Below are 22360 nucleotides of genomic sequence, written 5' to 3' on the forward strand. Positions count from 1 at the left end.
CCTTCCCTCTGTCCTTTCAGCTTGGGTGCCAAGGCCCCATGTTGTTGGCAAACTTGGGGATCCACCTAAAGAGACGTAATCTGGAGGAATCCCTGGGAGCATCTCTCCACCAAAAATGTCCCCGTCACCCTGTTATGGTGCCACACTTCTATCCCCGGGGAGGCAGCCTGGTGATGGGAGAGATTGCTGGAGAAATCAGTTGGCAGCTCAAGGCCCAGAGTTGTCACTACCTTCCCTAAGAGCGTGGGTCACCTCTTTTCACTTTGGTCCACATTGTTTAGTGAAAAGAACAGGGTTTTGCTATCAGGAGACTTGGGTTTGAATCCCTGCTCTGCCGTGTACGTGCTGTGTGGCCTCGGACAATTTAAATGACTCCTCTGAGCCTCGTTATTAAAACATGGCAATGATCTTTTCGTCTCTGGGTTACTGGGGAATTTAATGAGATCATGACCTCTAGTTCTGAGCCTGCCATACTGAGGGGCTTAATAAATGTGCATGTCTTATGTATAAAAAAGAGATGAAAACTCTTGCCCTTCCTATGGGGCAGAACTGGGAGTGTTGAATTTCTGAGCACCTGCTCTGTGCTGGCCACCCTCTTATATGCTTTACACATATTAAGTCATTTACTCCTCATAGCAACTGTCACGAAGCTACTATTGGTATTATCCCTACTTATGAAGAAGGCAAGTCAGGTAAAGAAAAGTTAGATAACTTGCCTGAGGTCACATGCTAATAAAGTAGAAAAGCTGGGAAGCCTTTGGGACAGTTTAGGGACTACAACTGTGTTGTCCAATAATGTAACCATTTGCCAGATAGGGTCACTGAGCCCTTGCTATGTGGCTAGTCTGAACTGAGGTGTACTTTAATTGTAAATTATAACCCTGATTTAAAAGATGGTATAAAAAGAGAGGGGGAGGGGCGCCTGGGTGGCTCAGTCGTTGGACATCTGCCTTTGGCTCAGGTTATGATCCCAGGGTCCTGGGATCGAGCCCCGCATCGGGCTCCCTGCTCTGCAGGAAGCCTGCTTCACCCTTTCCCACACCCCCTGCTTGTGTTCCTGCTCTTGCTATCTCTCTCTGTCAAACAAATAAATAAAATCTTTAAAAAATAAAAAAAGAGGGGGGATGGAAAATGGGTCATTAATAATATTTTATATTGATTCCATGTTAAGATGGTTGCATTTTTCAATATACATTGATTTAAATTAAAAAATGTTATTAAAATTAACTTTACCTATTTCTTTTCCCTATTTTGAATGTGGCTACTAGAAAATCTTAAATGACATAAGAGGCTCGCATGATGTTTCTAGCGGACTGTGTGGCTTAGGACCCCTGCTTGTAACTATATCGTCTCCAGCAATGAGGATTTGTAAATATTAAATGCTAGGTTATGACAGGATAGGAATGTCCGTGCCAGCTCCTAAATGCAGGTTCATAAGGTTTTGCCAATATGAGGAGTCCCTTTATTAGGGTGCAGGGATTTTTGAGAGAAGGGCTTCTCCAGGGCGGTCAAGGAGTGGCTTACCAGAAATGGAGTCTTTGACCTTGAGTCTTTACCCACCTCCCTGCCACCCAAACTGGAGAGAGAAGGGAAAGGAAAGGAAGCTTGTCTGAGACAAATTTTTGCTCCTCCGGTCTGCCCCAGGGTGGGGTGGGGACTCACCTCTAGTTCAGCAACACCTCAGCCAACTGCTTAGGGCTCCTGGCAGCGGGTGAGGGAGGCGGTGTTCCTGGGGCCGCCCTCCTCATGGTAAGCATGGACCACTGTCCCGTAGCTTCTATGGTAGACCTCTGTGTGGGAGCCTCCAGTGATAGGGAGCTCAGTGGCCCTGTCTGCCCCACGGCTGGATATGTCTACTTGTTAGAAAACTCTTCTTTTCATTGAACCTCCCTTTACAGGGTGCTTCAATTCCATAAGTCACTCTGGCTACTATCTTCTGGAACTGTGCTTCTCAAAATTTCAGGAAATATGGCAGGGAGTTCAGTGCCCTCCAAGACCTGCCGGGTCCAGATCTCCATGGGTAGGGTCCAAGGATTTGCATCTCTCTTGTCTCTTTCTCCCCCTCTCCACTTTCTCTCTCTGTCTCTCTCTACCCTATCTTCTCTCTGACCTCCTTCTCTTCCCCCTTCCCCTCTCTGTCTCTGTCTCTGTCTCTGTCTCTGTCTCTCTCATGCACGCATGCACACACACTCAGTATTATAAGAACCAGACCAGCAGGCAAGGGCTCTCAGCTGGGTGTCACAGTGCCCAACAGTGCGAACAGTTGTGACATATGCTGCCAGTAATTTTTCCTAAAAATAAAGTGGAAAAATTTGCAAATTATTTACTTCTTAAATTTAATTGTGTGGATTCAAGGGTACTCCTACATAGTGCCACTTTTCCTCACTCATGTTCCTGGGCACTTTCTTGACCAGAAGAGAAAAGTGTGGTGTTAGTGCCATATGATAAACATGGCGCACACCCTCGCCCTCTCTCACCTCTGCCTGGAGATGGCAGTAATTGAGGAGAGGGAAGTATGGGTCAACAACTGTCCTAATACCGAGCACTTCCTCTGTGGCCACCAATATGCTGAGAACTTTCTGTGTAGTATTGCATCTGACCCTCACACTCATCCTTGGAGGTAGGGACCATTACTAGCTTCATTTACACAAATGAGAAAACTAAAAAGAGAGGTTGGGTAACTTGCTAAGTTCACCCAGCCAACCAACCAACCAACCAGAATAAGGTCTTGAACAGGTCTATAGGTCTGTCTACCTTGATAGACTTTAATTATTCCATGACTATTGGAGACAGCTGGGGAGATTCATATACTCCTTGCCCAGGGACCCAAATACAGGAATCCAGCCATGTTTCCATGAGAGGTGCCCAGAATTGCAGAGCAGAGAGAACAAGGCAAGGCAAAAGAACAGGTTATTACTCTTGGGACTTTGGCCCCAGTCACCAGTGCAGGGTGCCAGTGAGCCACATTCAACCCTTTGGACAACTCTTTTACCTCAATGAAGACAGCCTAGAACCAACGCCAGCCGAAAGACCTGCTCTGCCAGCTTCCATGACAAAATGCTCTACCCAATGCTTGGCTTTTGATATTTCAACTTGAGGAAAAGCCATACTTGCCAGCAAGGAGTAGATGAGAGCACAAGAGACCAAGAGCATATCTGCACACTGTGGATTTATTTATTCCACATGCTGCTCAGGCTCTACCCTATGAGGGGGCCCCAGTCAGCACCCATCTACTATCTACTGCCATCTACATCTATAGCACCCATCTACTGCCCATCAGGCAATGGGCAGTAGAATCTTCCTCCTGGGAGATAGGGAAGCAGGAAGAGAAGCTGTGATAGTTTCTTGACCACCAGACTCCTGCTGGAGGCCAACGAGTCACCACAACTGATATGACTTTGACTGTGGGGGCAATGACAAGTTATTGTAAGTTCTTTACTTTCCTCTAACTGTGGTGGTGGGAGGGGATGTCTAAAAATGAGGGTCTGCCCCGGGAATGTGTTGGACACATGAATGTGATTTGTCCCATGGATCCCGGCAGATCAATGTTGTGAATGGCTGGTCTAGAGGTAGCCAGTGAGGGAGTCTGCTCCAGCTTCCACACAACGACCTGTCACATGTTTGAAGTAGCACTCACGTGCCTTTTGATTTGTCCCTTCTCCTGGACCAAAGTTTTCCAGCTCCCTCAAGCCTTCTTTATGGACATGACAGTCAGCTACTTCACCATCTGGCTACTGTTCTCAGGACGTGCTCCAATTTCTCAATGTCCTTCTTCCTCTGCAAGGCCCAGCTCTGAGCCTTGTGCTCTGGATAGGATTGACCAGTTCTGAGTCAATCGAGGCCACGTTATGATCTAGACCAGAGACACTCTACTTCCCTTAATGTAGTCAAGATTGTGTTCACTTTATGTATCATGTATCAACCACATAACACAGTTGGACCAGACTGAGCTAGTGGCCAATTTACAGAATAACAAACAAATAGGTCATTTTCCCTTGGACTGCTGCCAAACCAGGTCTACCTCATCCGGTACTTGTGCAATTAGTTTTTAACCTAAATACAGGACTTTGCATTTCTCTTCTCATTCCATCATGTTGGTTTCAGCCCTGTGTTCCTTCCTGTTGAGGTCATTTCTTATTTCCATTCTGACATCTGTAGTGGTAACTATACTTCCCAGCTTTGTGTCTGCTGCAAACTTGATTAGAACACCTTGTATGTTGTCTTCTGAGTCACAGGTAACAATGCCAATGAGGTCAGCACCAAGGACAGAGCTCTATGGCATGCCACTAGAGACCCCCTTGGGGTTGACACAGAAAAACTAATCAACATTCTTTGACTGTGGTTGCTCATCCAGCTATGACTCCACTTCCTGTTCTGTGACCCAATTCTCATTTCCCCAACACATCCTCAAGGGCACCAGGTAAAGCATTTGTCAAACGCCATGCTGAAATCAAGATACATTGGATCCATATCGTTCGTTGCCTTGATCTGCTGCCTGAGCAAGTAGAATTGCCGCTGACACGCAATGGGCAAGATATTTACCTATCTCCAGGGTGGAAAAGGAAAATAAATGTATAAATGACCGAGAATATAGGGATTCACTGTGGAAAATATAGGGAAGCCCATTTAAAGTTGAAAGGTTAGTACATAAACCTCTCCAACTAGCAAAGATTGCCCTATTCCTCCAAATGTTTATATTGTTTTAACAGTCTATCATGTATGGTAATTATTGCATGCATTTTCATCTCCCCCATTAAACTCTTAACTTTTTTCTTTTCTTTTTTTTTTCTTAAGCTGCTTTTATATCTCTTGTCAACAAATATTTTCAAAAATATACACCTTAAGTCAGGGACTGTGTCTTAATCACTGCATAATAATGTATGGAAAAGCACCCAGTCCAGTGTCTGGCCCAATGTAGGAGCTCAAAAAATAGTACCCTTTCTGTGCTCACAGTGTATAGCACCAGGGCCTTACACTCAGTAGGTGCTCAATAAATGTGTGAATGGATGCATACATGCCTGAATGGTTGTTCCACATCTCCCTGGCATTCCAACTGACATAGTAAGGGCATGGAGGCAAGGACACCAGGGGACCTGGTACCCGGGCACAAAGTTGAACTGAGTCTAATCAGGGCCTGTCTGATTCATATCAACCAAACCGGGTTTACAAGAGGCTGATTGTTGAACCAGAATGTAGCACATTAATTTACTCTGAGAACTACCATCTGACCCCACCTGGAGGGGAGAGGCACATGCCTGGCTGGAGGATGTTGACTGAATAAACTTGATTAGTTGTGAGGGAGGGAATGGGGGATCCCAGAGAAGGCAAGAGCAAGTATAGAGGATGAACTCCAGCAGCATCTGAGAGAGAGGTCAGGGCTCAAAGAGAAGTCAAGTTTAATTGGTCATCAGGTCTGAGGGGCAGACATGGGGCTTGGCATGGGAGAAAGGCAAAAGGACAGGTGCCAAGCAAGTACTAGAAAAATCAAGGAGCAGAAGTGGGCATGCTCTGAGAGGGTCCAGGACTTGGACTGCAAATGTGCCTAGGAAGCCTAGAGCTTACTGTTATTGGGGTCAACTGCATGGGACCTGGAGTGATTTAGCCTGGTTGAATGACCCAGGATCTGGGCAGACTGTTACAACAGTTAAGTGCATCTAAATATACAATTTGTCCTGCTCCGTATTAAAGAAACACCCATGTATCTACATTATCCAAATGCTCCTTTTAAATACAATTCTTTCCTTTGTTAACCAGACAGCCTATTATTACAAAAAGACTTGCTTCATATTCCAGGGATCCCTTACATGTCCAGGAGGGTCTTTGCACTCAGGCAGCCCTGGGTTCAAATCCCAGCCCTGCCATTTGTAGCTGGGTGATCTCAGGTACGTTACTCAGCATTTCTAAGCTTCTGTTTCCCCATCTACAAACTGGGAATAATGATTAACATCTACCTTATGATACTGTTGGGAAATTAGATTTGACATATCTAAAATGCCTGGCAGGTAGTTGTAGTAAACTCTAGCTATCAGTATTAACTCTGTGACCTTGGGTAAAAGTCACTTAACTCCCCTGAGCCTCATTTCCATCATGAACATGATGGCTGGAAGGACTGCGAGGACATGGAAAGGAAAACATTTCGTAAAGTGTGAAGTACTCAATAAATGTAAAAATTCTCATTAGTCATGAGCTGCTTAGGTAACTTAGTCTCTTCTGTATACCTTCCAAACCCAAAGACATGTCCTGCATCAGGCTTCCAGGGGGAGCCTTCAGAGGGGAAACTGTGATGCTTTCAAAGTTTTGTGCAAAATGTTGTGGGCACCCACATACTACAAATCCCTCTGGAGAGAAAGCCTACAGCTTTAATTATATTTTCAAAGGGGTCCATAGTCCCCCAAAGGCCAGGAAACACTGCCCTGGGGTTGTGAAGCTGTAGGAAAGCTATAGTTTCCCAATATTGCTATAAAATCTGGAATTTCTTAGTGTGGCGAGAGAATAGAGTCAGTGCTGTGGACATCTGGGACAATTCCAGATATGGGTCCATTCCCCTTAGGTCTTTCTCCAGCACCCAGGAATTCAAGGTCCTGCTCTTCCATACCCCGCTTATTTCTAGAAGCACTGCACATGAGCTTGAGCTAGCTTTTCACTTAAATAGCCCTCCCCATTAGCAAAAGCCTTTCATGCCATTCCCAGAGTAATTCCAAACAAGCCTGTGAGATCATTTAGAATTATGACCCCCATTTTGTCAGTGGTGAAAAGGGCTCAGAGATGCTTGGGACAGTGGCCAATAGAGTTGATATGCAGATTGAAATCAGCACTGTGGGTAGTCAGGACTAGAGACTGAGGATCTGAGTTGTAGACCAGGTTCTGCCTCTATGTGGCTGATAGACCAGGCTAATTTAAGAGCTCTGACAACTACAGAGGCTTGGCGAAGAGGCAGAGGGCAGTAGTTAGGTGATGCATCTGGTCCTGGTCACTCTGCTTTCTGGCCCACCCTGAGGATGATGAAGTTGGTTTGCTGTCTGTCAGCACCCTTGTAAGAAGATGCTATTATCTCCCTGCTCCTTTCTCCCCAAGGCCGTCAGACTTGGAGTGACTCCCTAGACCTAAGGAGTCTTGAGGAGGAGACTTAGGCCATCACCATCGCTCTAGACATTGGGAAAGAACCCTCTCTTGCTCTCACCCTTCCTTTGCTTTGGGTGACTTTGTAGCCCATAGAGCATCACGTTCCTAGACCCGAATTTGGATACTGAAGGGAATAAATGGTCTCCTCTGATACAAGGAAAGAGTGTCCCTGCACAGTCTGGCCTACTGAGATGTGAGTTCAAAGCCCTGCCTCATTGTGGCAATAACAGCCAACACGTAAGTATTTATGTAGTGGGGTACTGAAGTTTTGGAGCGAATATTTAGTACATTTAATTCTCCCAACAATCTAACAAGTAAATGCCATTATAATCCCTTTCTAAGAGAGAGGGAAATTGAGGCATGAGGCAGGGAAGCAAATGACCTGCCCAAGGTCACACAGCTAGTAAGTGGTGGTGCCAGGTTTCAAACCCAGTAAGCTTGGCTCCATAGTCCATGTGTTTAACCACCATATTCCCTCTCTAAGGGGAAAGTGCCTTTTCTGGCTCTGTCTCATTCATGCACATATCTACGTTTGGGTCCTTGCTGGGAAGAGGAGTACCTGGATCAAGGAAGGATGTATGAATTCCTGGTTTGAATGGTGTATCTGGCCTCAGTTTCCTCATTTGTAAAGTGGGGACTGTTCATGCCCTACTTTTTCCTACAATTATTGTGTGGATCAAATGAGCCCTGGTGCAAAGGCTTTGTAAACACTGAGCATTGCCCAATAAAAGGCATTGCCATTATCATTATTGGTTGAGCAGCTCAGAGTGTCCCAGCTGCCTGGGGCGATGCGCAGCCTGTGATTCTGCTGGAGCTGGTGACTAGAGATCTCTGCACCTGCTTCTCTAAGGCTCAGCCTCCATCCCTCCTCCCTCCAGTTTTCCCTCAGATGAATTTGGAGGAGGCATTTTGTTTTCCAGCCCAGAACTGAACCCAAATCCCAGGAGAAGATGCGCCAAGACACTGACCTGTTTTGTCAATGCATTTGCCCAGGTGCCCTGGCCAGCTCCCAACCCTGGCAATCCGTCATCACCAGCTCAAGCAGACACTTGCTGCAGTTCCACCATCTCTGTTCTCTTTTGCCCTCTATCCCAGCCTGCCCCCCAGCACCAGTGTCTTCACGACTAGGTGCTATCTTGCCCTTCTGAGAAGACCGAACTCCAGGTCCTGGGATGTCGGGTACAGGAAAAAGGACTGAAGGAGAAAGAAGTGTGGCCTAAGTCATGTTTCTAAGATTGTCCCTTCCTGCCCACTTCCCACAATTGCAACAACAGATTCAAGTGCGCAGCTAGCCGCCTGTTTGGCCGACAGATCTAATGGCAACGTGAGGGAAGGCTCCAGCATTTGAGGAGGGCCCACCCTGTCCTCAGGCATTTCACTCACTGAGCTGGTGTGCTTCTAGAGGGAGATGTGGTTCCTGGTTGGTTGAGGTTTGAGGGATTGAGAGAGGGAATTGGTTCAGTGAAGGAGGGGGTGTGGAGAGGAGGAAGCTGATAGTGGGCAGTAACTCTAGGAGTCAGGCTGGCTCCGAGTGGGGAATGTGAGGGCTGGGATTGTTGGGTTTGCCCAACCGGGGGGGAGGGGTCCAAGCTACAGAGAGATGTGGGGGTATCTAGGCAGCACTAAGGAAGACTGGTGGGGGCCTGCCTTGATAGAAATATAGATCTGGGGGGGTGCCTGGGTGGCTCAGTTGGTTAAGCATCCAACACTTGATTTTGGTTCAGGTCATGATCTCAAGGTCATGAGAGCGAGCCCTGTGTTGGGCTCTGTGCTGGGCATGTAGCCTGCTTAAGACTCTCTCTCTTTCTCTGCCCCTCCCCCAACCCACCCCTCTGCTCACACTTTCTTTCTTTCTCTACCAGAAAGAAAGAAAGAAGGGAGGAAGGAAAGAAGAAAGAAAGAAAGAAAGGAAGGAAGAAAGAAAGAAGTATAGATCTGGAAGTGGGATTGTACTGGTGGATGTCCCATGAGCTTCTCATTTTACAGATGGGGAAACTGAGGCCCAAATAGATGAAATGTCTTGGCCAGGGTTGCATGGGTAGTGGCAGAGATAAAACTAGAACGAGCTTTCAAGTTAGACCTGAAATAACTCTCAGATTTGATGCTTCTTAACTATGTGACATTGGACACCTTACTTAACCTTCTGAACCTCAAGTGTCCCCATCCATAAAGCAGAGGTGATAATGTTGACCTCCCAGGGTTGTTCTGAGGCCTTGTCCTTTCCACTGCACATGCTGATTTTCCAGGTTTGGCAGCCTTGGCATATGAGGGATCCAGGGGCTTGAAATATTCATAATCTGGGTTGTTTCAAGGGTAGGTTTTGGTGAGTGCTTCAGTAGCAGGGCAGATGTGGTGAGCAAGGAATGGGTCAGAGGAGCAAGAGGGGAATGTGGGCCTTCCCCAGTCCCTGGTTACACTTTGCTGGTCTCACTCGTTCTTTGGTGTCCCCCTCTGGCCACCATCTTGACGACTTTCCATCCTGTGTCTCCTCTCACTTAGCAGTAAAAAGAAGTACATTCGTCATTACTTTCTGTTTGTAATGAATAGTACACTACAGACCCTGATCTTAATTTTAAAATCCCATCTCTCTCTTTGTCAATTTATTCAATACTCATTTATTCAATAAGTGTTTATTGAACATCTACTATGTGCCGGTCACTGTGCCAGGAGTTGGGAATATAGCAGTGAGCAAAGCAGGTTAACTTTCCTGCTTAGGAGCCCATGTGGAACTTCTATTCTAGTGGGGTCATTACCCACCTCCAGCCACACTGCTCAATTAAGACATTTTGTTTCTATTGTTATCACTTTTCTTCTTTGGCTGATATGTTTCTGTGAGTCTGTGGTCCTCCATATTGTAGAGCACTCCCCAACATGACTGAAATCCATTGCCTGGTATAATCAGACTTGGTTATAAATCAACATGTAAAGGAAAACAGATTAAGTGGCAAAGCAAATAACACCCCCAACCCCAACCAGTTCACACACCCAACCATGCTGGTTTCCAGGACTTGAAGACCATTTCAGTTTGGCTAAATAAGCGGAGGCAGTTGGCTGTCCACAGAGCCCTCCCTTCTGCTGTCCTGCAATAATGGGGACAGGCATCGTGTGCTCCATGGTTAGGACAACACAGCTGGGCATGTGGGAGGGGCTCAGATTTGCTGAAGAAATGTGGGTAGATGGGTAAATGGGCAAATGAATAATCAGAGCTTCTTGGAAGTGTCGGGGTGAGAGCAGGACCAGGTACTCTAGTGATCAGCTTTAACTGGGGCATCTAGCCATGTCAGGGCTTTATCCAAGAGCAGATCTTATCTTTGGGGATGGGGCACATGGAGCACAGAGAGCACGAGCCTTTTCTTCTTGCTGAGTCTCTTCCTCCTCAAAACCTAGTCGTTAGCCTTCCCCGCAGGTGCCAAGGTGTACAAGAACCTCAGGAATGTCTGTGGGGAAGGGAGGGTCTTGCCGACCCAGAAATGCTTTTCTCAGGAGCAAACACAGAACAAGGCAAAGGAAGGCTGTCGCTTGCACAGTAAGTGCCGATGATCTGCTCAGGGAGGTGAACCGGGGCCTCATTTCTCTGAGCAGGAGATTAAAGGCCTGAACTTGTGATTGCTGCTCGGCTGGGGACCTCTGCCGTACACCGACAGGGAGCCCCGAGAGCACAGAGAACACAGCTGCCACTGGAGAAAGTCAGTGTGGGGGACCGCCAGGGGCGGGCTGTTGAAAACAAATGGGGCAAAGAAACGATTCGGATGCTATCGATTGGAGCTGATGTTTGCAGAACAGCCAGAAATGACTTCCTTGCCTTCACAACCGATAGGGAAACTAGAGTCAGTGAGCCTGGAACAGACCTTGCTGAACCCTGCAAAGGGTTGTCACGTCCCTAGCCCTTCTCTCCCTCCCAGAAATACCCACCCATCAACTACCGCCGCCCCCGCCCCTCCCAACCTCTCGGAAATTGGAGCCAGAGAGATGCGCTAGGTGTTCCCAGCTGCCCTGCTCCTCCCTCCCCACTCTTACCCTCCGATGGCCTCCAGCACGAATGTCTTCCTCAGCCTCCCACCAGGCTGGTGGCTGCCATGGCCACATCTGGCCTCTGACCCCCGCCTTGCCACCGTCATCAAGGCTTCTGCTGTGCCTGTGTCTGGACCTGGAGCAGTGCCATCCCCCTTAGGTTAGCTGCAACAACGCTGGAGTTTTTTGGTGGCAGTGGTTTACTTAAAAGGAACTCCACTAGTAAATTACCAAAACAAACCCAGCAAAGGAAGTACAAAAGCTTATAAATGGATGAGTTTGCAGAGCAGGGACCCTTCAACCCACGATGACTCAAGATTAGCTCAGTGAGCACAATCTACTAGAAACCCAGGCCTGTTTCCTTTCCTTTCTTTCCTTTCCTTTCCTTTCCTTTCCTTTCCTTTCCTTTCCTTTCCTTTCCTTTCCTTTCCTTTCCTTTCCTTTCCTTTCCTTTCCTTTCCCTTTCCTTCTTTTCTTTATTTTTCTCTTCTCTTCTCTTCTTTCCTTTCCTTTTCTTTTCTGGCTTTTTTTCTTTCCTTCCTTCTTTCTTGCTTACATCCAGCCTGTTTTAGTCTGGGTCTTCCAAAAGGCAGATGCCAAGACAGGATTGAAGGAGTATCAATTTTACTGGGGGCAACACCTGTATGAGAGAAAATGGGGAGGGAGCTGAAAAAAAAAAAGGCTCGAAGAAGCAATGTAAGTCTGACTTTGAGTGCAGGAGGGAAGGTTGGGCGTGCCTGACTGCCTTGCAGTCTAAAGAAGTTTCAGCTAGGATGCCGGGGTATCCTTGAGCCTGGGCTGGCTGTCTAAGGAGTCGATGTTGCCTGGGCATGGGCCTGCCCTGAGCACATCCCTGCTGTGCTCATTCATCCACTGGGAGCAGGGCCTTGCTGTCAACTGGGTGATGGGTTTTAGAGCCTGGCACTGGGAGCCTTGGTCAATCCTGTCCTTGCACTTGGAGGTCTGTCAGGCACATTCTCATGGCCACCATGGCCCTGTCTGTTTTGGCATGCCTGAAGCTAAGTCACGGACGATTCTACCCTTTGATGGACTCTTCCTCTTCCTCTAGATATCTACAGGGATTCCTTCCACTTCTGCCTTCTCTACAAGGCCTTCCCTGGCTACCCTGTCTAGAATTGCAACTCTCTGTCCAACACACCCTTGCCTCCTTCCCTGCTTCATTTTTCTCCCTAGCTTTTATCACTCTCTAACCTACCATATATTCCCTTATTATTATTATTATTATTTTTGTCTCTCATCCCTACTAGGATATGTTTCATGAGTGCAGGGATTTTTGTCCATCTTGTGCAGTGTTGTATCCCCAAAGCCAAAACAGTGCCTGACACCTAATGAATATTTGTTGCATGAATATAAGAATGACTATTGTTCAGAGTATCTGGGCTCAGAACTTGGGCTCAGTATCTCCAGCAGCTGTGTGAACCTTGGGAAAAGGGCTGCCTCCTTTAGAGTGTAAGAGCTTCACATCCCCTCTGAGAAGCTGGGGAGATAGGTGCTATGATCAGGTGTTAATAACAGGGAGTTTGGCTTTAAACAGACTCAGGTATTGGTCCCAGCTCCATCACTTATGAGCTGTGTGACTTTGAGCAAGGCACGTAACCGCTCTGAGCTATAGCTCCTTCATGGGTGAAGTGAGGACAACAATCTACCACTGTCAGGATTGTTTTAAGCTTGAGAGGGTTCTGATTACTCCAACTAAGGCTTAAAGAAGACTTTCCTATTTAAAAGTCAGCACTCACTAATGGTTTATCAACAAGCATTTCTTTATTGAGGGAGAACGTTAGCTCAGCCCACTTCCCATGGGTCACTTTCCTGCTCCCTCCCTCTATCACCTCCTCCCCCCAAATAGCAGTAAGATTTTGGAATTTCTCTGTCTCCATCATGACTAACAACTAGCATTTCCAATGAGGAATTACTTTGCATACACTATTATATGGCTTACATAATTAGAGCTCTATAATGACAGGCACCCCATATCTGGTTCCCTGCTCTATTCCCAGAGTCTGGAGCTGAGCGAGTACTCAGTAAATATTTGCTAAATCATCACAGCCAGCTAGAAGGTTGGTATTTTCCTCCCTATCTTACAATGTTGAGACCAAGGCTTGCCCACAGTTGCAGAGCAAGTAAGTGGTAGGGCTAAGACTTAAACTCAGATATGTCTGATTTCCAAACCTGAGAGTTTTCGGTTCCATGGTATTGTCTAAGGAAGAGGGTTCTTCTACATAATCCCCAGAGGAAGAGCCCAGGATGCAGGCCCAGATCCTTGATGGTTTCAGGACTCATGCAGCTGCCTGCTTATAGAAAGTCTCGGGGACTCCAGTTCAGTGCTGGGGAAGAGCATGGCCTCAAACACATAGTGCCGTTAGCCCATTTGACTTTTATTGTTAGCACTTTCTTTTGCAGGTTGAGGGAATCATCCTTGGTGGGCAGATAGACCTTTCTTGCTCTCTCTCTTTTTTTTTAGCTGCTCCTGAATTCCTGACAATGTTGAGTCATCCCTTGGCAGGACATCGCCAATGTTGTGGCAATTGGGACAATTGATGTAGGCCAAATGGCTTAGTTAGCTAACCTATAGGTTTTCTTTCAACAGGGTACAGAGTTTAACCCTGTTCTAGGCAGTCCAGAAATAGTGGTGGCAGTCCTTTAATCTGGCAGAATGTTCTCAAAGTCTCGAGGGTAGGTGGAGGTAGCTGGAGGACAGAGGGGGTATATGTGTATATTGGCAAATGATGAAGTCTTTTAACGATTCAAGCTGGGTTGTTTGTGCTTGAAATAAACTCAGGCATGCACATAATACACAAACACCCTGTGAAAAAAACCTTGAGTCTTTGTTGTACAAACAGCTGTGTTTGCTTTTGAACGATGCAAAATTAAAGCAATGTTACACATGAGCCGAGTGTGGCATTAGCCAGGGCCAGCTCTTTGAGGGCCAGAGGAAGAGCTGCTGATGGGGTATGGTGTTGGAGAGGCACCTCAAAGGCTGTTCTTTCTCAAAGTCCCCCCACCCCTCTTCTGCTTTGTGGGCTGCGATTTTCCATATTGGGTCACTGGTAGAGGGTATGGCATTGGGCCTTTCACGAAAGAGCAATGGTGTGCATATGTGATGGGAGTGGTGACATATGAACACATCAGTGCACAGTAATACTTTGGTCATCTAGGTATCGAGCCAGCTGAGCTGAAGGCCTGGAGAGGCCGGAAGAACACAGGGGAGAAAACAGCGTGATGGCTACTTGTTTCTTTCACCTGCCCAGCATCTTTTTTCTAGACACAGGATCCTGATTTTCCTTTGGGAAATGATCCCTGTTCGAATCTTAGTCCATGGAATTTCCCTGGCATGTGACTGAGGCTTAACCAGTTGGAGCATTGCATCCCCTTGGCCAGTGTAATCGGTTCACAAAAGGCATGTGGTTGGATCAAGACAATGGGAATCCTTCCCTAGACTTGTGTGGAGCTACTGGGACAGAGTTCTATTCTTGGGGGTTGCTGAGCTAGTAGGGTGTAAGGCTGGACCATCTGGATAGGGTGGAGGGCATCATGCAGACAGAGGCAGTCTGAGAATAAAGGCAGAGGAAGGCCGAGTGGAGAGAGGTGAGGTACACGTTCCTCCTCAGGACATCTGTAGAGGTCCTGGATCACGTCATACCTGAAGTCATTACAGTCATTACTCATAAGCTTTTAAGTTATATGTTACAACAAACTAATAAATTCATTTCTCCCCAATCCTCTTGCCTTTCTTTTTTGCCTAAGCTTGTCACCTAAAACTGAATCTTGACTGTTATATTCTGCTTGTTTACTGCTCTTTCTCTCCCAACAAATTCTGAGCTTCCTGAAAGAAGGGACTGTTTTCTCATTTATCTTTGCATCTTCGGTATCTGGCATAGTAGAGCTTCAGTACTGAACTGTGGCAGCCAGAGAGAAAGGGGCTAAAAGAGTGCACTTGAAGCAACGTGGTCCTGGACAAGAAGATGATCTATCTCGCAGAAGAGGCTGAAAAGATGTGTCTCTTTTCTGGGTCTTTGTGTAAGGGGCTTGGCAGGAAATACAAGAATAGATATGAGGAATAGGGTGGATGTTGATCCAGGGAAGATCCCAGTGATCATCACCAAGGAGGGGGCGGGTGCTGATGTTACAATCCAGAGACATAGAACCAAATGGGCTTAGAAAGCCAGTAGAAGCAAGAATGCCTACCCAGAGGTCAAAGCTGGCAAACGGAAGGTAACTGGATGGATGTTGGAGACAGGAGTCAATACCTGTGGTTTGGCTTTTGATGGAGAGATCAGCTGCATTCAGAGGGGGCAAGATGGGATGGGTAGGGATGGGAATATTGGGAGCCATCCTGGGAGGCTGGACCCAGAAGGGATTCCAGAGACAATATTTCCCATTTTCACCTTTCTTCTGGGACATTTTAATTTGTTGATAGACGCTGTTGATGCCTCTCTTCCAATTCTGCCTGCTACAGAGGAGAGTGAAATTATGGGCTTTAAAAGCATTTCAGTATATTGTGGATTATGTAATTATACATGGGTCCAGACTATAGTCCCTGTCCAGGTGTCCTTGATTCCAAAGTAAATCTACCTGCTTGTCATTCCCATTCACCAACCAGAAGAGACCATGTTATGTTTCAAATGAGCTCAGGACACCTGATGGCCAAACACTGCTGAGCCAGGGGCCACTTTTTCTTCCATTATCAGACTTCTTGAATCTGTTCTCAAGTCTGTATCTCTGGATGCAGTTCTCCTGAGCAGAGGCAGGGGAAGGTGTCTCACTGGCTGAGGTAGGCTGAACATTGAGTAAGCCTGAGTTTCCAGTGTAGCTGTGGGTGACAGACAGCAACCAGCAATCAATGGTTGTCCTGTTTAGAATTCTTAACCACATTCCATAGGAAATTCTGTTCCGTCTCCTTCCTTCTCCATTCTATGACTCTGCCAAATCCTTACTCTGGCACCAATTAGAAGCTGTGTGGCAAAAAGTGAGTCAGCATAGTCTTCTTTTCCCTTATTCAGCTCTTGGGGTTCCTGGCTCTTAGGTTGCCCTCTCCATGGGGTCACTATGGGAAAGGGCTACGTGGCAGATTCAGAGGGTGTCACTGATGAGCCGGGAGACCTGGATTCTAATTCCAGCTCTTCCAGACCTTCATTCCTTGGCCTTGGGAAGGAGGCTTCCTTCTGAGCTTCAGTGGCTTATTGATTCTGTAGTTCTGGAAATTGATAAAGTGAAACCCTTCTCCTTCCCCACCTCTGATCCCTGCCTCCACCTCTCTCTCTCTTCCTGTCTCTCTCTCTCTCCCTTCTGGGAAGTCTGGGCACTTGGACTCTGTGTCTGGGTCTTGCCATGTGAGATGCTTATAGTCTCTTTGGCCTGACTCCTGCTCTTTATACACACCCTCTCATCCACACCTTCCAGTATGTGCCTGGATTTGTCAGCTGGGAAATCTAAAGTTGGCAATAATGTTAGAGGAGACCAAAATATTGGGCCACCAGAGACCAACAGAGGTTTCAATAAATGAAACTTCAACATTTAAAAGATTCAACTCCAATTCCCTCAGAAAAGTTCCTGAAAATAAAGATTATCCACTTAAACACCCAAAGATAGCATTTACGAAAAAGGCACTTTGCAGGGAAATCAATCTTAATGTTGCCTTTCACAATTCCAAATCCCTTGTGCTCTATTAAGAAGTAGCCCTTTAACCTTTTCTTGGGCCTTTATTCACCAGCACCCTCCTCAGGTGGACCCGCTTCTGCCTGGGGCTTTTCTTCTTTTCTGTAATGACAGTTATAGGAAAACTGGAGGATTAGCTGTGGTAAAGCCACCCTGCGCTGAGCACTGATATCAGGAAGGATCCTGGTCATTTGGTTCCCATTTGCAAGCAATTACAGACGGAAGGGAAGGTAGTGAGAGGAATGCATACATAACTTCTAGTTCAAATCTCTAAACTTGGGAAATTCTCTCCAAACTCTTATGCAGAGAATGGTCTTTTAGAGTCCTTTGTCTACACCCATGCACATATTTCTGAGTTTCCCAAGGAAAAGGAAGCAAAACTTTCTCACTGTCTTTGGATTAATGGTAGCTCTGAAGTTGGGGGAAAAATCAAGTGATAAAGTGAACAATGGCATTCCTTTCTTATCTTAGATCAGTTTTTTTTTTCATTACAGTCACATTTATATCCATTTGAAAAATAACAAGACATATATGAGAGGCATATTATTTTTCCATTCTATAGATTTTTCTTAGTTGTCTTGCATACTTGGGGCTCCCCTATAATAATTCTGGGGCCCTACTAGGATCTATTGCCCACAGATTGGAAACTGCTGTTCTAGAACAACAACAACAAAAGTATTGATGGCATATATTGAGGATTTCCTACATGTCTGTCATTATGTTGAGTGTTAAGTGTTTACATACATTCCATTTGAGTCCCATGACAACCTTATAAAATAGATATTTATATTATGTCCATTTAATAGAGGAGAAAACATAGGCTTAAATGGGTAAAATAACCCACTCAAGCCCACACAGATAGCAAGTGGTAAAGTCAGGATGAAGACCCACATACTTCTGATTTCAAACCCATGTTTTTAATTATGGAACTAGAATTTGGCATATATTGCTGTGTATCTTTTGTAACTAGCTTCTTTGAATTTAGCTCTTTGTGTCTTCTGTAGATTGGCATAGAAGAAAAGCTCAATAAGTGCTTTTTAATTAATTGATAAGTGGTGAGAGTTTTCTAAAAATTTGATTCTTATGATTTTACTACTTATTTCCAAATAGTGGCATTTTAACTCTCTTGAGTATAGGCTATCAATGATCGTGGATGGTGACTACACTTAACATGGTGATCATTGAGTAATGTAGAGAATTGTTGAGTCGCTATTTTGTATACCTGAAACTAATATAATGTATATCAAGTATACTTCAATTAAAAAAAAAAAGATCTTGGATGGCCTTGGCTGACAAGTATCATTTTTAAAAATTTGAGTATAGGGGCGCCTGGGTGGCTCAGTCGTTAGGCGTCTGCCTTCAGCTCAGGTCATGGTCCCAGGGTCCTGGGATCGAGCCCCACATCCGGCTCCCTGCTCAGCGGGAAGCCTGCTTGTCCCTCTCCCACTCCCCCTGCTTGTGTTCCCTCTCTCGCTGTGTCTCTCTCTCAAATAAAGAAATAAAATCTTAAAAAAAAATAAAAAATAAAAATAAAAATTTGAGTATAGTTGACATACAATGTTACATTAGTTTCAAGTGTGTTGACAACAATGTGAAGAAAAAGGAACCCTGGTACACTTTTGGTGGGAATGTAAATTGGTGCAGCCACTGTGGAAAACAGTGTGGAGGTTCCTCAACAAATTAAAAATAGAAATACAATATGATCCAACATTTCCACTACTGGATATTTACTCAAACAAAACAAAAACACTAACTCAAAAAAATATGTACTCCATATGCTTATTGCAGCATTATTTACAATAGCCAAGATATGGAAGAAACCCAAGTGTCTTATCGATAGATGAATGGACAAGTATCATTTTCAGTATCAAATTCCAGATCAGGAATTAATAGATAGATATCAGAGAAGGAACTTAACTTGGAGTCCTGACTCTTAATCTAGTTGGGGGCTTGATGAAGATCATTTGTTTACAAACCATGAGTCATCCATCCTGTTTCCCAGAGCATCTGGTTAAGCTTCTTCATCATCACAACCACCACCACCATTATCATCACCATAATCATTATCATTAGTATATATTTACAGAGCTCCTTATTCTTACAAGGAACTTTTCTAGATGCTAAGGATAGATAGATAGAGGTATGATATGGCTCCTGTCCTTGGGGAGCTTCCAATCCAACAGGGAAACCATGGAAAGATTCAATGTGGAATTTCCTTTAGCCTGGGCCTTCAAAGCAAAGTTGTTTGGAGGAGAGGGGGGGCAGAGTTAGAATTTGTACTATTCTAGACAGAGGGAACAATATAAACAAAGGCAGAGAGATGTGGAAGTGCATATTTAAAGAAATCCATGTTTAAGGAGATATAAGCAGTAGAACAGAGGGTGTATAAAAGTTGTAGCCTATCTGGGATATATTTTATGTGGTGTGAAGTAGGGATCTAGTTTATTTTTTCCATATGGATTATTAATTGTCCCAACACCATTTAATGAATTGTTAATTCTTTCCCTACTAATTAATTATAACATCTTTTTTTATACCAAATTCCCATAATTATTTGGGTCTCTTTCTGGAATCTGTTCTGTTTCATTGTCTTCTTTCTCTGTACCTGAGCTGGTACCACATTATTTAAATTTGTAATATGTCTTGACATCTGGTAGTACAAGCCCCTGACCTTGCTCTTCTTAAAAAATAGGTACGGCTATCAGGGAAATTAAAATCAAAACCACATTGAGATACCACCTTACACCAGTTAGAATGGCAAAAAATTGACAAGGCAAGAAACAACAAATGTTGGAGAAGTTGTGGAGAAAGGGAAACCCTTTTACACTGTTGGTGGGAATGCAAGTTGGTAAAGCCACTTTAGAAAACAGTGTGATGGTTCCTCAAAAAATTAAAAAATAGAGCTACCCTATGACCCAGCAATTGCACTACTGGATATTTACCCTAAAGACACAGATGTAGTGAAAAGAAGGGCCATATGCACCCCAATGTTCATAGCAGCAATGTCCACAATAACCAAACTGTGGAAAGAGCCAAGATGCCCTTTAATAGATGAATGGATAAAGAGGATGTGGTCCATATATACAATGAAATACAACTCAGCCATCAGAAAGAATGAATACCCAACTTTTGCATCAACATGGATGGGACCGGAGGAGATTATGCTAAGTGAAATAGGTCAAGCAGAGAAAGTCAATTATCATATGGTTTCACTTATTTGTGGAACATAAGGAATAGCACGGAGGACATTAAGAGAAGGAAGGGAAAAATGGAGGGGGGTAATTGGAGGGGGAAACGAACCATGAGAGACTAGAGACTCAGAGAAACAAACTGAGAGTTTTGGAGGGGAAGGGGGTGGGGATATGGGTTGGCTCATTGATGGGTATTAAGGAGGGCATGTATTGCATGGAGCACTGGGTGTTATACGCAGACAATGAATCATGGACCACTGCATCAAAAACTAATGATGTACTGTATGGTGACTAACATAACATAATAAAAAAATAGTTATGGCTGTTCTTTTTTTTAATATTGAAATTTCTTTTTTAAAAATTTTTTATTGTTATGTTAATCACCATACATTACATCATTAGTTTTTGATGTAGTGTTCCATGATTCATTGTTTGTGCATAACACCCAGTGCTCCATGCAGAATGTATCCTCTTTAATACCCATCACCAGGCTAACCCATCCCCCCACCCCCCTCCCCTCTAGAACCCTCAGTTTGTTTTTCAGAGTCCATCGTCTCTCATGGTTCGTCCCCCACTCCGATTTCCTCCCCTTCATTCTTCCCCTCCTGCTATCTTCTTCTTCTTTTTTTTTTCCTTAACATATATTGCCTTATTTGTTTCAGAGGTACAGATCTGAGATTCAACAGTCTTGCACAATTCACAGCACTCACCATAGCACATACCCTCCCCAATGTCTATCACCCAGCCACCCCATCCCTCCCACCCTCCGCCACTCCAGCAACCCTCAGTTTGTTTTCTGAGATTAAGAATTCCTCATATCAGTGAGGTCATATGATACATGTCTTTCTCTGATTGACTTATTTTGCTCAGCATAACACCCTCCAGTTCCATCCACGCCGTTGCAAATGGCAAGATCTCATTCCTTTTGATGGCTGCATAATATTCCATTGTATATATATACCACTTCTTCTTTATCCATTCATCTGTCAATGGACATCTTGGCTCTTTCCACAGTTTGGCTATTGTGGACATTGCTGCTATAAACATCGGGGTGCACATACCCCTTTGGATTCCTACATTTGTATCTTTGGGGTAAATACCCAGTAGTGCAATTGCTGGGTCATAGGGTAGCTCTATTTTCAACTTTTTGAGAAACCTCCATACTGTTTTCCAGAGTGGTTGCACCAGCTTGCATTCCCACCAACAATGTAGGAGGGTTCCCCTTTCTCTGCATCCCCGCCAACATCTGTCATTTCCTGACTTGTTAATTTTAGCCATTCTGACTGGTGTGTGGTGGTATCTCATTGAGGTTTTGATTTGGATTTCCCTGATGCCAAGTGATGTTGAGCACTTTTTCATGTGTCTTTTGGCCATTTGGATGTCTTCTTTGGAAAAATGTCTGTTCATGTCTTCTGCCCATTTCTTGATTGGATTATTTGTTCTTTGGGTGTTGAGTTTGATAAGTTCTTTATAGGTTTTGGATACTAGCCCTTTATCTGATATGTCATTTGCAAATATCTTCTCCCATTCTGTCGGTTGTCTTTTGGTTTTGTTGACTGTTTCTTTTGCTGTGCAAAAGCTTTTTATCTTGATGAAGTCCCAATAGTTCATTTTTGCCCTTGCCTCCCTCATCTTTGGTGATGTTTCTAGGAAGAAGTTGCTGCGGCTGAGGCTGAAGAGGTTGCTGCTTGTGTTCTCCTTTAGGATTTTGATGGACTCCTGTCTCACATTGAGGTCTTTCAACCATTTGGAGTCTATTTTTGGGGGTGGTGTAAGGAAATGGTCCAGTTTCATTCTTCTGCATGTGGCTGTCCAATTTTCCCAACACCATTTGTTGAAGAGACTGTCTTTTTTCCATTGGACATTCTTTCCTGCTATGTCGAGGATTAGTTGACCATAGAGTTGAGGGTCCATTTCTGGGCTCTCTATTCTGTTCCATTGATCTATGTGTCTGTTTTTGTGCCAGTACCATACTGTCTTGATGATTACAGCTTTGTAATAGAGCTGGAAGTCCGGAATTGTGATGCTGCCAGCTTTGCTTTTCTTTTTCAACATTCCTCTGGCTATTCGGGGTCTTTTCTGGTTCCAGACAAATTTTAGGATTATTTGTTCCATTTCTCTGAAAAAAGTGGATGGTATTTTGATGGGGATTGCATTGTATGTGTAGATTGCTCTAGGTAGCATTGACATCTTCACAATATTTGTTCTTTCAATCCATGAGCATGGAACGTTTTTCCATTTCTTTGTGTCTTCCTCAATTTCTTTCATGAGTATTTTATAGTTTTCTGAGTACAGATCCTTTGCCTCTTTGGTTAGATTTATTCCTAGGTATCTTCTGGTTTTGGGTGCAATTGTAAATG

This window comes from Mirounga angustirostris, unplaced genomic scaffold (genome assembly GCF_029215605.1).
Source record: "Mirounga angustirostris isolate CCGP_5_RB_7025 unplaced genomic scaffold, mMirAng1.0.hap1 SCAF_6, whole genome shotgun sequence".
NCBI lineage: Eukaryota > Metazoa > Chordata > Mammalia > Carnivora > Phocidae > Mirounga > Mirounga angustirostris.